Source organism: Sardina pilchardus, chromosome 17, assembly GCF_963854185.1.
Source record: "Sardina pilchardus chromosome 17, fSarPil1.1, whole genome shotgun sequence".
NCBI lineage: Eukaryota > Metazoa > Chordata > Actinopteri > Clupeiformes > Clupeidae > Sardina > Sardina pilchardus.
In genome coordinates, this window is record NC_085010.1 from 16,774,399 (window position 1) to 16,792,372 (window position 17,974).

Sequence of the window (17,974 nt, forward strand, 5' to 3'; positions counted from 1 at the left end):
CCAGCGTAGTTTAAATGTAATAGTTTGCCCGCCTTTTGTTGCGTCCTGTAGCCCTCTCTTTTGAATATAAAGAGAGCGTTTGTTGCAATTATATAAACTGAATCAATCACAATGTGTCGCTTCATTATGCACATATCTAATGCACTCTCATCAGGATCATTTCCATGCACTGTATGCAGGCCTATATGATTTCTTGCTGTAACAGTGTGGAAGAATGGGAGCCACTGTGGTACAACTGGCTACAGCGCCTGTAGGTCCAGGTGCCCACCGGGGACTTTGGTTAAAGTCTGACCCGGGTCATTTCCTGTCCCCACCCCATCTCTATTCCCCAGTCATTTCCTGTCTGTGTCTCACTGTCCTATCAAAAAGATGGAAAGTAGTCATCCCACTCCATAAGGCAACATAGAGGTCATCTCTGCTAATGTCATGTTTCCAAACCAATCATTCTGTTTCATTTGAATTGTGTTTTTATGTATCTGTAGAACTAGTTTTGAGCAAGATGTCATAGACACATTTACACAATGCTGTCACTTTGTTCCATGTAAGAATGATCCCTTCACACACATCGTTCCCGCACACGTTATGTGGTCTACTGACTCTTCCTCAATGGGTGCCTCTCATTTGGTGTTTTATACACCCTCCCTTTCTTCCTCGATCCTCGTCCTCACTGATCTAGATAAATAATGATGGGGCGGCAACAATTGGATAGTCTATCCAGTGTTAGTTAGAAATCAGTAAAATGCCCCTCGAGGACCGAGCATCGAGGATCAAGGAGAGTTTGAGAGACACCCAATGTGTCCCTCCATTACCTACGTCATTTCCTGATCCCACCCTGTCCCTATCCCCATCATTTCCTGTCTCTCACTCTCCTATCAGAAGTAAAGGCAAAAGCCGCAAAAGCAGCATGGGAACACCCAGACTACCAAAAACATATGCTTTAGAGAAATAATAATAATAATAGAAAAATACACTGGAAGAATAGAGGCCATTATGGACATTCTGACTGAACCGTTCTAAGAACACAACTGGAGAGGCTATATCACGCTTGTCAATTTGTTTCCATCTCCTAGTCCATCCCCTGCTGCAACTTTTATGTACACTTGCTTTTGTGTATGTGTATTTCTCTGTGAGTTTTCGCTTGTGAGTGTGTGTGGTGGGAGTAATGGGATGTGTGTGTGTGTATGTGTTTATGTGTGTGTGTGCATGTTTGTGTCATGTGGGTGTGTTTGTGCATGCGTGCGTGTATGATTATGTGTGTGTGCATGTGCGTAGTGTACAGTCACTAAAATGTACACATATTAATTTATTGTATGTTCCCCCATGGACCAAATTACACAACTGCATACATTCAGAGGGTGTCATAATGATCCTACAATTAAAATGTTGTGCAGTTTTGAACCTGTCAACCAAAGATATGTGATCACAATGCCTCATTTTGGATTGTTAATTTTTGACTAGGTGGCGCTATACATTAAATGAGTGGTTATGGGGTGGGTTGACATGGCCCCTAGGCCCTATGGTTCTCAAGATATTCACAGAAAACTATGTATGGCCATCTACAGGCCAGTTGGTGTATAGTAACATCAATTATTTTATTGTATGGCCCTCCCATGAATGGAATTCCTTGAATCTTGGCATGCCCTACCCTCCTTTTGGGGGGTCCAGTCAGCACGGGGGTGACGGGTCAAACCCCCCCCCCGAAAAAAACATGCTATCCTTGTGGGGCTGCATGCCCACCAAGTTTTGTGCCCCCCGGTCTTTCCGTGTCCAGGGAATCCTTGACGGAAAATTGCTCCTGTGCTGCGCGGTGGTCATAATAATGTTGAAGAATGTATGGCATTAAGCACACAACTGGAGAGGTTCATCCTAGAACTACACAGTTCCTAGTGTTATTTTCCTGTTTCCATACGCACACAGTAGGAACTGAGATGACTTAACGCATGTCGTAGATTGCACATTGTGTTGCAGGAAGTGAGTGGGTGGGGTGTTACTTTTCTCTGACTTTTGAAATGAGACAGTTTTTGGAGGTCACTTGAATTATGAAGAAACAAATTTTGCTTGTGTTGTTTTTATTTCTCAGCCATTGGATTATCCCAGGTCTCTGTAAGTGTTATTCTCTTTTTTTACCCTTTCAGAAGTGTTTTATTACACTTCAATCACACTCTGAACTTGTAAAATAACCATAGGAAGTTGCAGTTGCAGCAGGAAGGAAACGGAGCTCAAATTTATAACTCTTTTTCTACAGACTGTTATCGGTGCATTCCCTCTTGTATCAGAGTTATGTTTAAGCTTCCAAAAGAAGCATATATTTAGTTCATTCATTATTACGCATCTCTATACTGTCAGGGGACCCTGAGAGCAAATCTTCTTTAGTGCTGCTTCAAGACTATTTAAACGGTTGCATTGTACTTCTTTCTTCTTTACTGTATGAAACACTGATTAGTGTAGGCCTACACAATCTCCAACAAATTGCTCAGAAAAGTTGAACACTCACATTCCCTTGTATTGCAGTATAGAGTCATTTTCTACACGATGGCCACTTTGGTTGTACCAGGGTGCACAACCACTCACGCAGCCACAACCACAACTGATTTGCATAACCAGTGAATGTCCTTTTGCAAGTTTGCGAAAGCGTGGCAGAAAGGAGTATTACTGAGGTCACACAGGACAGAGGCACCCATTGAGGTAGAGCCAGCTAAAGCATGTAGCCTACTCATCTTTCAGTATCAGCCTGGGACTGATTTGGTTGTATCAGGGGGTCAGAATTTGACTGATTAGCTTGGCTGATTAGCAAGGCACTTCCTCGTCGCCATTTTCCAGAATATTTCCAGAAATACATCATGTCCGGTGCCGTTTTCCTCATGCTGATTGGTGGCTGTTCCACTCTCAGCTCATGCACGAGCTTAGTGTGGGCACGAGCTCTCCTTCTGTACCTTACATCAATCAATTGGCTTAGTAAAACGGCACCGGAAACAAGCCCCTTGAAACGGCCATTTTGAAGCCTGAAATGGCCTGAATGGGGGCGGGACTTGTTCGCTTTCTCCAGTTCTTATAATACCTCCATGGGTTGTATTTTAAAAGAATTTTCAAATATAATACTGATATGGGATTCAAAGTTGAAATCAGGGCCTTAAGATCACCCATGTGACCTGGCAGTTATAGGCCTATATAGCCAGTTACAGTGACACTTCAATCACTTACCCTTTCGTGTTGTCACTTGTTACAACTTCCTGAGGTTTAACGGCAGTTTTGGGGAGCTCAAATTCTAAAGAAACATGTCGTTCCAGTGGAAGTCTATGCGAGTGTTCAGAGTGTTAGCTGCTTATTGTATGTTGTTTATAGGGGTGGACGGTAACAAATGTTCTTGATTATACCATAGTTAGCTATAGTTAAACTAGATATAAATTAGTCAAAATATGACTGCTGCTCAGTTCTGCACATTCTCTCCGCAAAAATAAATGTCAACTTTTCTGTATCTCCTATTTGTGCAATTAACATGCATACAGTGGGGAGAATAAGTATTTGAACCCATGCTAAAGTTGACTAAAAAGAGGAATATAAAATCATCTTTTGATAGTTGATCTTAATGCCTTAATCCAACCGCTAAGGACACTAATTCTCTCTGTGATTGAAGAATGTATTGTAAATAAATAAATGTTCTTCCTTAAATACAGGGGGCATAAGTATTTGACCCCTATATGTTAAATTCCATATAGGAGCAGCAGGATAATTGTTTATATGTTTTCATTTTTAAAGGCCAGCTATTTCATGGATCCATACTATGCATCCTGATAAAGTTCCCTTGGCCTTTGGAATTTAAATAGCCCCACATCATCACATACCCTATAGCTAGAGATTAGCATGGTGTTTTTTCCAGTTATCCTGCAGTATTAGCCCGTTTGATGCTGTTTGAGCTCAATGCAGATCAAACAGGCTAATAGGCTAACTGGAAAAAACACCATGCCAAACGTGGTGCATTTCTATGCGGGTAAGAGGGATAACTATGTTGTGTGGCGGAATAACACTTGGGAGCACTTTGACTCATCACTCTTGCACTTTCAGTTTCACTTTGGAGTGAGGATATTACTGCACCGAGTGCTCAAGTGTTATTCCGGTTGGATTTTTACTAATTTTTAATTAAGGTATTAAAATCAGTTGTCAAAAGATGATTTTATATTCCTCTTTTTAGTCAACTTCTCTCCACAAAAATAAATGACGCTTGTCAACTCGTCTGTATCTCGTATTTGTGCAATTGATATGCATATACAGTATCTCCTACCCTGCATGTGCATGTGGATTTGTGCGCGTGTGTGCATGGGTGTGTATCTGTGTGCGTGTGCATGTATGTGTGTGTGTGTGTGTGTGTGTGTGTGTGTGTGTGTGTGTGTGTGTGTGTGTGTGTGTGTTTGTGTGTGTGTGTGTGTGCGTGTGTGTGTGTACGTGTGTGTTTGTGCCTGTGTGCGTGTGTGTGTGTGTGTGTGTGTATGTGTGTGTATTCCTGCATGTTAGTATCACCCTGAACCAGCGATCCTTTTCTCAACAGCACCATCTACAGGCCGATGGTGTACACAGTCACTAAATAGATAGATAGATAGATAGATAGATAGATACTTTATTGATCCACAGGGGAAATGTAAAAATGTACACATAAATTCATTTATTTTGTAGCCCCCCATGGACGAAATTCCACAAAACTTGGCATACTCCCAGAGGATGTCAGGTTAATCATGCATATGAAATTTGGTGCACATAGGGACAATTAAAGCAGTATAATATAGCATTTCATTTTTTTACCAAGGGGGAGCAAATCACAAATGACTGGTTATATGCTAAGTTGATATAAATAACCTTTATTGTATTTACTTCAGCCCAAGACAACAAGTATGTGAGACTCCACGAAGATGTTATTCTCTCCCCTGTTGGAGAACATGGTCCAGTCAAAAGCGTTGTGTGGAAGTTTGGGAATCATAAGGTTGCAGAGTATGATCCAGTATTTGACAGAACTATAACATATTATGGACTTTTCATGGGACGAACAACGTTGGATTTGACATCTGGCAACATTACAATATCTAACTTGACTCGCCAAGATGAGGGAAAGTACTCAGTTGAAATTAACAATGTGTTGTTGGCGAAGACTTTTTCTCTCAAACTTTTGGGTAAGTCAGTTTGCCAAGTGCTGGCCTTTTGTAGCTGTACATCTGATTGATTTGAACAAATGTTCGCACTTGCTCCCCTTATAAAAGCATTGGTCATCACAGGGTATTTACAAGACATTTTTATAAGCCTGTATATCTATTCAGTTGTGATTGCACTCATGAGGAGTCATAACCCTTACTTGCTACAATCTTTTGAGCTAAAAAGCTTTCATACGGCGTCATCGTCATTATCAAGAGGTCATAGAAGCTAAACTTTACTTCATGAGTGAAGTCATGGATATCTGTAAGTTATTTATATATCAGTAATTACAAGGCTATGAATGTATTCGTGTGGCAACACTTATGGGTGAAAATGTTCCCCTTGGAAATGAGACTTAAGTGCCACAGAGTGTGTCCCAGATTACGCGAATTCTGCCAATGTGCATTTGTTGCCGCAAACAAAGGCTGTGCTTTTGCAAGGTTACAAACATGGAATAGGGGAAGCTATATATGAAAACATTACTGTCATCGCTATTTATCAGATGTACAGATTTTTAAGCCTGTTAAAAAGATAGATAACGTTTCATCCACACAGCAGCAGCATTCCAGTTACGGCCATATTATTGAAGTTTGGAAAAGACAATATTATTGAACTTCATCCATTTGTGAGAGAGTCATATGGGAGGTTTATGAATTGTGTCTCCCTGAATGACTATACAGGCATGCTTACCATAAAAAGAGGATAGAGGGACATATTCAGGCGCGCTCAGTGCTGTAGTGAAGGTTAATTACACACGCAAACACGGTTAACCACCTGAAATTTCGGAAAGAGTTAATCCACCTCTCAGAGAGTTTATTCACCAATTGTAGCTTTTAACATTCAAATGTCACACTGTGTTATCCACATTCGCAACATGTACAGTACACTTATCAACAATCTAAGAAGCATGGTAACACTTTAGAATAACGGTCGCTTATAAAGCATTAGTAACACTTAGTAAATAATGAACTAATCATGAACAAAACATGTACAAATATTTGTAAATGAGTAAGAAATACTATGTTAATGTTATATATGTATGTTATTACTCATTTGAAGAACATTAGTAAAGGGCTATGTAATGATGAAATAGATAAGAAGTAAACATTTATAAACAAAATAAACAACTTCAGTCTATCCAAATGAACTGTGCATTATTTGTAGACTTTGCAAAATCTTCAAAATATTATTTGTAAATAGTTTGTATGCTATTTTTATGTAGTTCATAGCTGTTGTTATTGCATTAAGATTAGCTTGTAAATCATTTAGTGCGATTGAAATAAAAGACATTGAAACATTAATTAAGATATGCGCATACATACATATTTAAATGTATTAAATTTGGTTGAATATATCCATTGTATCCAGGAGTATTAGACAATATACTAATTATGAACAAAACATGTACGTAGTTTTTATAAATTATTAGGACATGCCCTGACAATGTGCAGGCAATACTTCCAAGAAGAAGTACAGAAGACATTCAACATTTATCGATAACTTGTTCATATGTTACTAAGCTTTCGTTTATCATAGCCTACAAGCCCTATGAGGAAGACTTCAAATGAACTGAGTAGCCCAGATTCACTTCTCTTGTTACTAATTGGGGGCCAAGCAGCGAAGCTGCGAGGACCCCATTGTGTTTCTATGTTTTCTTACTATTATTATTATTATTACAGTGCATGAAAATGCACTGTACTGTTCTTCCAAGGCTTCTTCTTATTACAGTGCATGAAAATGCACTGTACTGTTCTTCCTCGGTCTTCTTCTTCTTCTTCTTATTATTATTCTTCTTCTAACGCACGCAAATCAGCCTCAACCGCTTAACGTAGAAACTCCATTCAAATTTTGTCGCGTAGATCTTACTTACGCGATGTGGGCTTTGTATTTTTCAACTTTGTAACTTTTATACTTTTTAAACTATTAGTTAAAAACTATTACAATTTCCCCCATAGACTTAACATTGCTCATTATGACATCACGGCAGCAATTAGAATCTTACGCCAGGTGGCCGGCCACCTGGGCACCAACTGTCAGTTTCTCTGGCTTTAAGCATACAGTCTCTCAGAAGACTACACATATCCTGTTAAACTGTTTCCTCTGTCCACAACTGTTTCAAAATAAAAGTCCTCAATGCAATAATACACTATTAAATCATTTAACCATTGAAACTACTCAACTATTGAACTGTTCATCCATTCCAACTGTCAGTTATCATCCACTATGCCTCCAGTCAACTACATGAAACCTCCATGTACCTAGCAACCAACATAGCAACCATTAAAATTAAGTGTTTATGACCGTTTCCATAGCAACCATCATGATTATACTGCAGTAACTTCTTGTTTCTTGATAGTGGCCACCATGGATACCCTAGCAACAAATGTTTCAAAATAAAAGTCCTCACTAGCAAGTTAGCTAGTTAGCATGGTTAGCATAGTTAGCATTGTTAGCATAGGTAGCATTTTTAGCATAACTGCAAAAAATCATCAACTAAGTTAGCTAATCAACCTGGTTAGCATTATTAGCAAATTTAGCATTGTTAGCATAGTTAGCATTTTTAGCATTACTGCTAGAAATCATCGGTTAAGTTAGCTAATCAACCTGGTTAGCATTGTTAATAAAGTTAGCATTGCTAGCATAATTAGCATTTTTAGCGTAACTGCTAGAAATCATTACCTAAGTTAGCTAATCAACATTTTAACATGAATAGAAATCATTAGTTAAGTTAGAGCTGGAATGTTTCATCTTTAAACTGTCTACCTTCACACTATCAACTCTCTGTAAACTATGCAACCACCATGTTTACCCTAGCTACACCTTAGTAACCATATCTACATTATCTATCTATTTTTGCATTTTCATGCACTGGTAATTCCTTGGAATTGCATTTCTAGTTATTATTATTATTCCGCTGATCAAATTCATTTTTTCTATTCAGCTTGAACCGTTTAACTTAGAAACTTCATTCAAACGTCGCAACGTAGGTCTTAAATAGGGGAAGGCTGCTAAGTATTTTTCAACTTTGTAACTTTTATACTTTTTAAACTATAAATTAAAAACTATTACAAATTTCCCCATAGACTTAACATTGGCCTCTATGACATCACAATCGGATCATTAAGCAATTAGAATCTTATGCCAGGTGGCCAGCCCCACCTGCAGCAGCCCTCTCTCTCTCAGGCTTTAAGCATACAATCTCTCTGTGAAGACTACATATCCTGTTAACTGTTTCCTCTTTCCACAACTGTTTCAAAATAAAAGTCCTCACTGCAATAATACACTATTAAATCATTTAACCATTGAAACTACTCAACTATTTAACTGTTCAACCATTCCAACTGTCAGTTATCATCAACTATGCCTCCAGTCAACTACATGAGACCTCCATGCACCTAGCAACCAACATAGCAACCATCAAAATTAAGCGTTTATGACCGTTTCCATAGCAACCAACATGATTTTACTACAGTAACTTCTTTATTCCTGATAGTGGCAGCCATGGATACCCCATCAACAAATGTTTCAAAATAAAAGTCCTCAGTACCAAGTTAGCTAGTTAGCATGGTTAGCATAGTTAACATTGTTAGCATAGTAAGCATTTTTAACATAACTGCTAAAAATGATTAGCTAAGTTAGCTAATCAACCTGGTTAGCATTGTTAGCATAGTTAACATTGTTAACATTTTTAGCATAACTGCTAAAAATGATTAGCTAAGTTAGCTAATCAACGTGGTTAGCATTGTTAGCATAGTTAGCATTGTTAGCATAGTTAACATTTTTAACAGTACTGCTAGAAATCATTAGCCAAGTAAACCAATCAACCTGGTTATCATTGTTAGCATAGTTAACATTTTAGATTACCTGTTAGAAATCATTAGTTAAGTTAGAACAGGAATGTTTAAGCTTTAAAATGTCTACCTAAACACTATCAACTCTCTTTAAACTATGCAACCACCATGTTTACCCTAGCTATACCTTAGTAGCCATATCTACTTTATCTATCTATATTTTTTTTGCATTTTCATGCACTGGTAATTCCTTGGAATTGCATTTCTAGTTGGGGGCCAAGCAGCGAAGCTGCGAGGACCCCATTGTGTTTCTATGTTTTCTTATTATTGGGGGCCAAGCAGCGAAGCTGCGAGGACCCCATTGTGTTTCTATGTTTTCTTACTATTATTATTATTATTAGAGTGCATGAAAAATGCACTCTATTGTTCTTCCAACTATTCTTATTATTATTCTTCAACGCTTTTTGTGCTTTTAATGCGGCTTCAACGGTTTAACTTTGAAACTTCATTCAAACTGTGTCGCGTAGATCTTACTTCGGTGACTTGGGCTTTGTATTTTTCAACTTTGTAACTTTTATACTTTTTAAACTATTTAATTAAAACTATCAAAAATTCCCCATAGACTTAACATTATGATTATGACATCACCGATTAGAATCCTATGCCAGAAATCTCTCTCCCAGGCTTTTAGAATCCTATCCCAGAACTCTCAGGCTTCTAGAATCCTACTGTATGCCAGAACTCTCTCTCTCAGGCTTTAAGCATACAGTCTGGCTGTGATAAGACTACAGATCCTATTCAACTGTTCCCTGTGCCCAAAACGGTTTCAAAATAAAAATCCTCACTACCATAATTCACTATCAAATCATTCAACCATTAAACTACTCAACTATTTAACTGTTCAGCCATTTTAACTGTCAGTTGTCATCAACTATATTTAAACTACTCAACTATTTATACTCAACTATTTAACTGTTTGGCTATTCCAATTGTCCGTTTTCATCAACTATGACTCCCTCCAACTGTTTCTACTGCCTGAAACTAAATTCACTATTAAATAATTCAACTATTTAAACTACTCAACTATTTAACTGTTCAGACATTTTAACTGTCAGTTGTCATCAACTATTTAAACTATTCAACTATTTATACTCAACTATCTAACTGTTTGGCTATTCCAACTGTCCGTTTTCATCAACTAGACTCCCTCCAACTGTTTGTACTGCCTGAAACTAAATTCACTATTAATTAAATTCAACTATTTAAACTACTCAACTATTTAAACTTCTCAACTATTTAACTGTTTGGCTATTCCAACTGTCAGCTTTCATCAACTATGACTCCCTCCAACTGTTTCTACTGCCTGAAACTAAATTCACTATTAATTAATTCAACTATTTAAACTATTCAACTATTCAACTATTTAACTGTTACGCTATTCCAACTGTCAGATTTCATCAATTATGACTCCCACCAACTGTTTCCTCTACCCAAAACTGTTTCATAATGAAAGTCCTTACTACAATTATTCACAATTAAATAACTAAACATTTAAACTACTCAATTAATCAACTGTTCAACCATTTTAATTGCCAGTTGTCTTCAACTATGACTCCCACCACCTATTTCCTCTGCCCAAAACTGTTTCAAAATAAGCCATCAGTGCCATAATTCTAGCCTAGAAATCTAGACGCCCCTAGCGGCAGCAAATGTAATTTGGCTGGCGGGGCAGTCTAGCAACGCTCTGTAGAGCTAAGGAGCTGAGAAATGGAAAATAAAAGCGGGCCAATCACAGCGTGTTTAGAGTCAGTGGGTGGGCTTAACATAATGGTGACTGACATGCGACCAGAAGTTGCGACGGTAACGCATCCTGTTATTTGAAAACAAGAAGATGATTCGTTTAGCGTTATCCTATTGCGTGGATAGGGAAGGTTACGCATCCTGCTACTTGAAAACAAGATGATTAGTTTAGCGTTATCCTATTGCGGGGGAGGGAATTTGAAAGACAACTGTTTATCCCACCCCTCCGATTGAGCCCTGTCTACGGTGAGTGTCCAGACCCTACATCTTGATGTGGGTCTGGCTCGTCAGGCTACCATAATTCCGTATTTAATAATTTAACTATTAAAACTATGCAACTATTTAATTCTGTAGCCATTCCGAATTACAGTTGTCATCAGCTATGTATCCCACCAACAGTTTCCTCTGCACACAACTGTTTCAAAATAAAAGTCCTCACACAATAATTCTCTATTAAATAGCTCAACTATTTGAACTACTCAACTGTTTAACTTTTTGCTCATTCCAACTGTTAATTGTCGTCAACTATGACTCCCCTCAACCTTTTCTCTACTTCACCTCTATCTTTGTCTCAATTTTCATGCACTCGTAATTCCCTGGAATTGCTTTCTCTAGTTATAAACTATTATTATTCTTCTGCCATTGAAGTCTATGGCAGCCCATAGAACCGACTGGTGAAAAGTTGTGAAATTTGGCACACTGATTGGGGACAGTCCAATGATTAATTTCACCAAGTTTCATGTCGGCACCTTATACGCTCTAGCGCCACCAACAGGTCAAAGTTGGACGTGCGTTCACACACGTAACTTTTGACCCCTTGGGTCAATTTTCAAAAGTCAGGTATCATTGGAATCCTTGGACCAGCCTGAGTTCAACGGACCCTATGACGTCATTTTCCGCCATGATGGATTTTCCGCCATTTTGGATTTTGTCAAAAACACTTAAAAGCCTTCTCCTCCTACAGATTTTGTCCGATCGACACCAAACTTCACACACATAATCTACAGACCATCTTGTATACTGAAATTATTTTTTTTCTTCGGAACTATAACCGTTCGCCTGTAACAGCCAATCGAATTTCGCGGCGAAGCCGCCAAACAGGAAGTGGGCTCATATTTCAGCAACCCTTGCGCGCATCAAAACCAAACTTGGTACATGGACTCTAGACCCCATCAGGATGAGGCTCAAGAAATTTGGTGACCTTTGACTTCTAGGGGGCGCCGCAGTTAGCAAAAAGGCATTTTGGCCTGTAGCTGTTGATGTGTTTGGAATTTAAACTTGCTACTGATGTCTAGTTATACTGTGGGAGGTCCTTAGGCTGACCCATTTCAATTTGTGACATCAACCTTATTTGATTCGGCCGCCATATTGGATTTAATAAAAATCCCTTAAACATTTCCACAGGTCACAAAATGTATCCGATCTGCACGAAACTTCACAGGGATGATCTTCAGCCCGAGTGTAACATAGGCTGTGCTTTTCGAAAGGATATCTTAAACCGTCCGCCCGCAATAGCCAATCGAAATTGACGGCGAAGCCGCCGAACAGGAAGTGAGCTCGCTTCTCGGCCAATATTGGGTTGTTTGACATCAAAATTCTTGTGACTGCTTAAAACTACATGCCTGACGTAACAGCATTGAGTTACCATGGCAACTCTGGCCTTTTTGTCCTGTCTGCTTGGCCCCCACATTGCTGCTTGCAGCTATATTTATAAACTATTATTATTCTTCTGCCATTGAAGTCTATGGCAGCCCATAGAACCGACTGGTGAAAAGTTGTGAAATTTGGCACACTGATTGGGGACAGTCCAATGATTGATTTCACCAAGTTTCATGTCGGCACCTCATACGCTCTAGCGCCACCAACAGGTCAAAGTTGGACGTGCGTTCACGCACGTAACTTTTGACCCCTTGGGCCAATTTTCAAAAGTCAGGTATCATTAGAATCCTTGGACCAGCTTGAGTTCAACGGACCCTATGACGTCATTTTCCGCCATGATGGATTTTCCGCCATTTTGGATTTTGTCAAAAACACTTAAATGCCTTCTCCTCCTACAGATTTTGTCCGATCAACACCAAACTTCACACACATAATCTACAGACCATCTTGTATACTGAAATTATTTTTTTTCTTCGGAACTATAACCGTTCGCCTGTAACAGCCAATCGAATTTCGCGGCGAAGCCGCCAAACAGGAAGTGGGCTCATATTTCAGCAACCCTTGCGCGCATCAAAACCAATCTTGGTACGTGGACTCTAGACCCCATCAGGATGAGGCTCAAGAAATTTGGTGACCTTTGACCTCTAGGGGGCACCGCAGTTAGCAAAAAGGCATTTTGGCCTGTAGCTGTTGATGTTATTTGGAATTTAAACTTGCTACTGATGTCTAATTATACTGTGGGAGGTCCTTAGGCTGAGCCATTTCAATTTGTGACATCAACCTTATTTGATTCGGCCGCCATATTGGATTTGATAATAATCCCTTAAACATTTCCACAGGTCACAAAATGTATCCGATCTGCACGAAACTTCACAGGGATGATCTTCAGACCGAGTGTAACATAGGCTGTGCTTTTCGAAAGGATATCTTAAACCGTCCGCCCACAATAGCCAATCGAAATTGACGGCGAAGCCGCTGAACAGGAAGTGAGCCCGATTCTCGGCCAATCTTGCGTTGTTTGACATCAAAATTCTTGTGACTGCTTAAAACTACATGCCTGACGTAACAGCATTGAGTTACCATGGCAACTCTGGCCTTTTTGTCCTGCCTGCTTGGCCCCCACATTGCTGCTTGCAGCTATATTTGGGGGCCAAGCAGCGAAGCTGCGAGGACCCCATTGTGTTTCTATGTTTTCTTACTATTATTATTATTATAAACTATTATTATTCTTCTGCCATTGAAGTCTATGGCAGCCCATAGAACCGACTGGTGAAAAGTTGTGAAATTTGGCACACTGATTAGGGACAGTCCAATGATTCATTTCACCAAGTTTCATGTCGGCACCTTATACGCTCTAGCGCCACCAACAGGTCAAAGTTGGACGTGCGTTCACGCATGTAACTTTTGACCCCTTTGGTCAATTTTCAAAAGTCAGGTATCATTGGAATCTTTGGACCAGCCTGAGTTCAACGGACCATATGACGTCATTTTCCGCCATGATGGATTTTCTGCCATTTTGGATTTTGTCAAAAACACTTAAAAGCCTTCTCCTCCTACAGATTTTGTCCGATCGACACCAAACTTCACACACATAATCTACAGACCATCTTGTATTCTGAAATTATTTTTCTTCTTCGGAACTATAACCGTTCGCCCGTAACAGCCAATCAAAGTTTGCGGCGAAGCCGCCAAACAGGAAGTGGGCTCATATTTCAGCAACCCTTGCGCGCATTAAAACCAAACTTGGTATGTGGACTCGGGACCGCATCAGGAGGACGCTCAAGAAATTTGGTGACCTTTGACTTCTAGGGGGCGCTGCAATTAGCCAAAAGGCATTTCGGCCTGTAGCTATTGATGTGTTTGGAATGAAAACTTGCTAGTGGTGTCTGGTAATACTGTGGAAGGTCCTTAGGCTAGCCCAGCTCAATTTGTGACATCAACATAATTGATTCTGCCACCATATTGGATTTAATCAAAACCCCTTAAACATTTCCACAGGTCACAAAATGTATCCGATCCGCACGAAACTTGACACGGATGATCTTCAGCCCGAGTCTAACATAGGCCTTGCTTTTTCGGAATGATATCTTAAACCGTTCGCCCGCAATAGCCAATCGAAATTGACGGCGAAGCCGCCGAACAGGAAGTGGGCTTGCATCTCGGGCAATCTTGGGTTGTTTGACATCAAAATTCTTGTGACTGCTTAAAACTACATACCTGACTTAACAGCATTGAGTTACCATGGCAACTCTGGCCTTTTGATCTGCCTGCTTGGCCCCCACATTGCTGCTTGCAGCTATATTTATAAACTATTATTATTCCTCTGCCATTGAAGTCTATGGCAGCCCATAGAACCGACTGGTGAAAAGTTGTGAAATTTGGCACACTGATTGGGGACAGTCCAATGATTAATTTCACCAAGTTTCATGTCGGCACCTCATACGCTCTAGCGCCACCAACAGGTCAAAGTTGGACGTGCGTTCACGCACGTAACTTTTGACCCCTTGGGTCAATTTTCAAAAGTCAGGTATCATTGGAATCTTTGGACCAGCTTGAGTTCAACGGACCCTATGACGTCATTTTCCGCCATGATGGATTTTCCGCCATTTTGGATTTTGTCAAAAACACTTAAAAGCCTTCTCCTCCTGCAGATTTTGTCCGATCGACACCAAACTTCACGCACATAATCTACAGACCATCCTGTATTCTGAAATTATTTTTTTTCTTCGGAACTATAACCGTTCGCCCGTAACAGCCAATCAAAGTTCGCAGCGAAGCCGCCAAACAGGAAGTGGGCTCATATCTCAGCAACCCTTGCGCGCATCACAACCAAACTTGGTATGTGGACTCGGGACTGCATCAGGAGGACGCTCAACACATTTGGTGACCTTTGACCTCAAGGGGGCGCCGCAATTAGCCAAAAGGCATTTCGGCCTGTAGCTGTTGATTTGTTTGGAATTAAAACTTGCTAGTGGTGTCTGGTAATACTGTGGGAGGTCCTGAGGCTAGCCCAGCTCAATTTGTGACATCAACATAATTGATTCTGCCACCATATTGGATTTAATCAAAACCACTGAAACATTTGTACAGGTCACAAACTTTGACCGATCTTCACGAAACTTTACACAGATGATATTCAGCCCGATTCTACTATAGGCCTTGCTTTTTCGGAATGATATCTTAAACCGTTCGCCCGCAATAGCCAATCGAAATTGGCGGCGAAGCCGCCGAACAGGAAGTGGGCTTGCATCTCGGGCAATCTTGGGTTGTTTGACATCAAAATTCTTGTGACTGCCTAAAACTACACACCTGACTTAACACCATTGAGTAGCCATGGCAACTCTGGCCTTTTGATCTGCCTGCTTGGCCCCCACATTGCTGCTTGCAGCTATATTTATTTGTTAAGATTTTATCAATGATGTGCAACACATCTACAAAGTTAGTTGCATCAACTAATCTGAATTTGGATACAAACACTTACCTCAATATCTGTAACTGACTATTAGCTATTATAAACAATTACTTCCTGCTTAGATGTCATTTACAAAACTTTTTGCACCCCTTAATCTAAAGTGGAAGCATGTTCTCATATTGAAACATTAGGCTACTTCACTGTCTGTGTGTCACTCAGCCACATATTTTACAAATGATCTGTTAAAGGTTGGGTACGGAATTAGCAAAACGGACGGCAGAGTTTGAACATATACAACCTCAAGTCCCGCCCTCCATGCACGAGCGACAATTCAAATGCGCAGCGCGAGAGCGAGCCAGGCTAAATGAAATGCCATCCTGGCGTCTACAGCACTATGAGCTCTAGTCTCCATACAATCACTCACATCAACTTCCCCAATTACATTCTTTAGGCTATTCACCTCCAAAGGGTTGTAGTACATATGGTTCAGTAGCCATAGGTGTGTATATTTGAACAGAATCTGGTTTGTTCTTACCAGGGCGATTATCTCCTGAAATATCCGAGTTTAGTGCTGCCCCGTTGGTTCGCCTATTCCACCGTAGCTCCAAGCTGTTAAGTTTCGATTTCATGTTTACAGCACTCTTCGTGTCATGGTAAAATGTAATTTTTGCTACATAGCTTATTTATTGCGTGGGTGATTGAGTTTCCGTAGGTATCCGCTGCCTTAGTTAGTTTGTATAGAAATGAAGTGACACAACAAGAGGGGAACATGGACGTGCAGCAGCAGGCAGTTGGTTTCGTTTCAGCACTGACTCGCGGTCACCAGCTTTCGAAAGGGTCGCGCGCGGTGGGGAGGGGGAGTAGGAAGAGGAGTAAGACGTTAGATTGACGATCGAGCTGTGAAATGATGGTATGGGGTGAGGAATTCTATTGGCTGGAGTTTTTCGAGCCCTGCCCGTTCCGCAGATGATTGACGTGTTTAATTTCCATTTCAGTGCTTCCAACTTAGTGGCTATAAGTGGGTTAGGAATAGGATTTCAAGTGATTTTGCAAAAATGGCCAAAAAAGCTCATTCCATACCCTACCTTTAATGTTAACAAATTATTTACGAAGCTTTTTGAACCCGTTAATCTAAAGTGAAAACATATTCTCATACACAAAAACTTAACTTAATATGTGTAACTCACTAGGCCTACCTTTTACAAATGATCTTTTATTGTTTACAAATTATTTACAAAGCTTTTTGAACCCGTTAATCTAAAGTCAAAACATATTCTCATGAACAAAAACTTAACTTAGGCTAATGTGTCACTACTGCCTTTTACAAATGATCTGTTAATGTTTACAAATTACTTACAAAGCTTTTTGAACCCGTTAATCTAAAGTGAAAACATATTCTCATGAACAAAAACTTAACTTAATATGCGTCACTAGGCTACTGCCTTTTACAAATGATCTGTTAATGTTTACAAATTATTTACAAAGCTTTTTGAACCCGTTAATCTAAAGTGAAAACATATTCTCATGAACAAAAACTTAACTTAATATGCGTCACTAGGCTACTGCCTTTTACAAATGATCTGTTAATGTTAACAAATTATTTACAAAGATTTTTGAACCCGTTAATCTAAAGTGAAAACACATCCTCATATACAAAAGCTTTCTTCAATATGTATAACTAGTAGGCCTATTACCTTTTAGCCTACATAGTCTATGACCTGTTAATGCTTACAAATCCACGTCCTGTAGCCTACCAGAAACAATTAGTCCTTCAACAGTTGAATCTTTTAGGCTAAGTGGCATCAACCGGGTACTGTACACATTGTTGTTCTGTACACTATGTGATTTTGTTCACAAGTTGTAATGGATGGACAGACGTCTTCGGCGAGGCTCCCGGAGGTTCTGAGCAGTTCGGAGAGAGGAGGAGAAGTGTCCGTGCAGTCAATCCATAGACCCGCAAACGCATTGTGCTATAGCTAGGTCTTGCTGACTAGCTGAAGGTTAAATGCTACTCGCGGAAAACTCTCGGTCGGATTTCTCGAAGTTTTCACTTCCAACACAACTTCACCGTCTAGCAGTAATGTTTAAGCGAGTGTTTTACACACTAAACACAGTGTGTAAAACACTCGCTTTT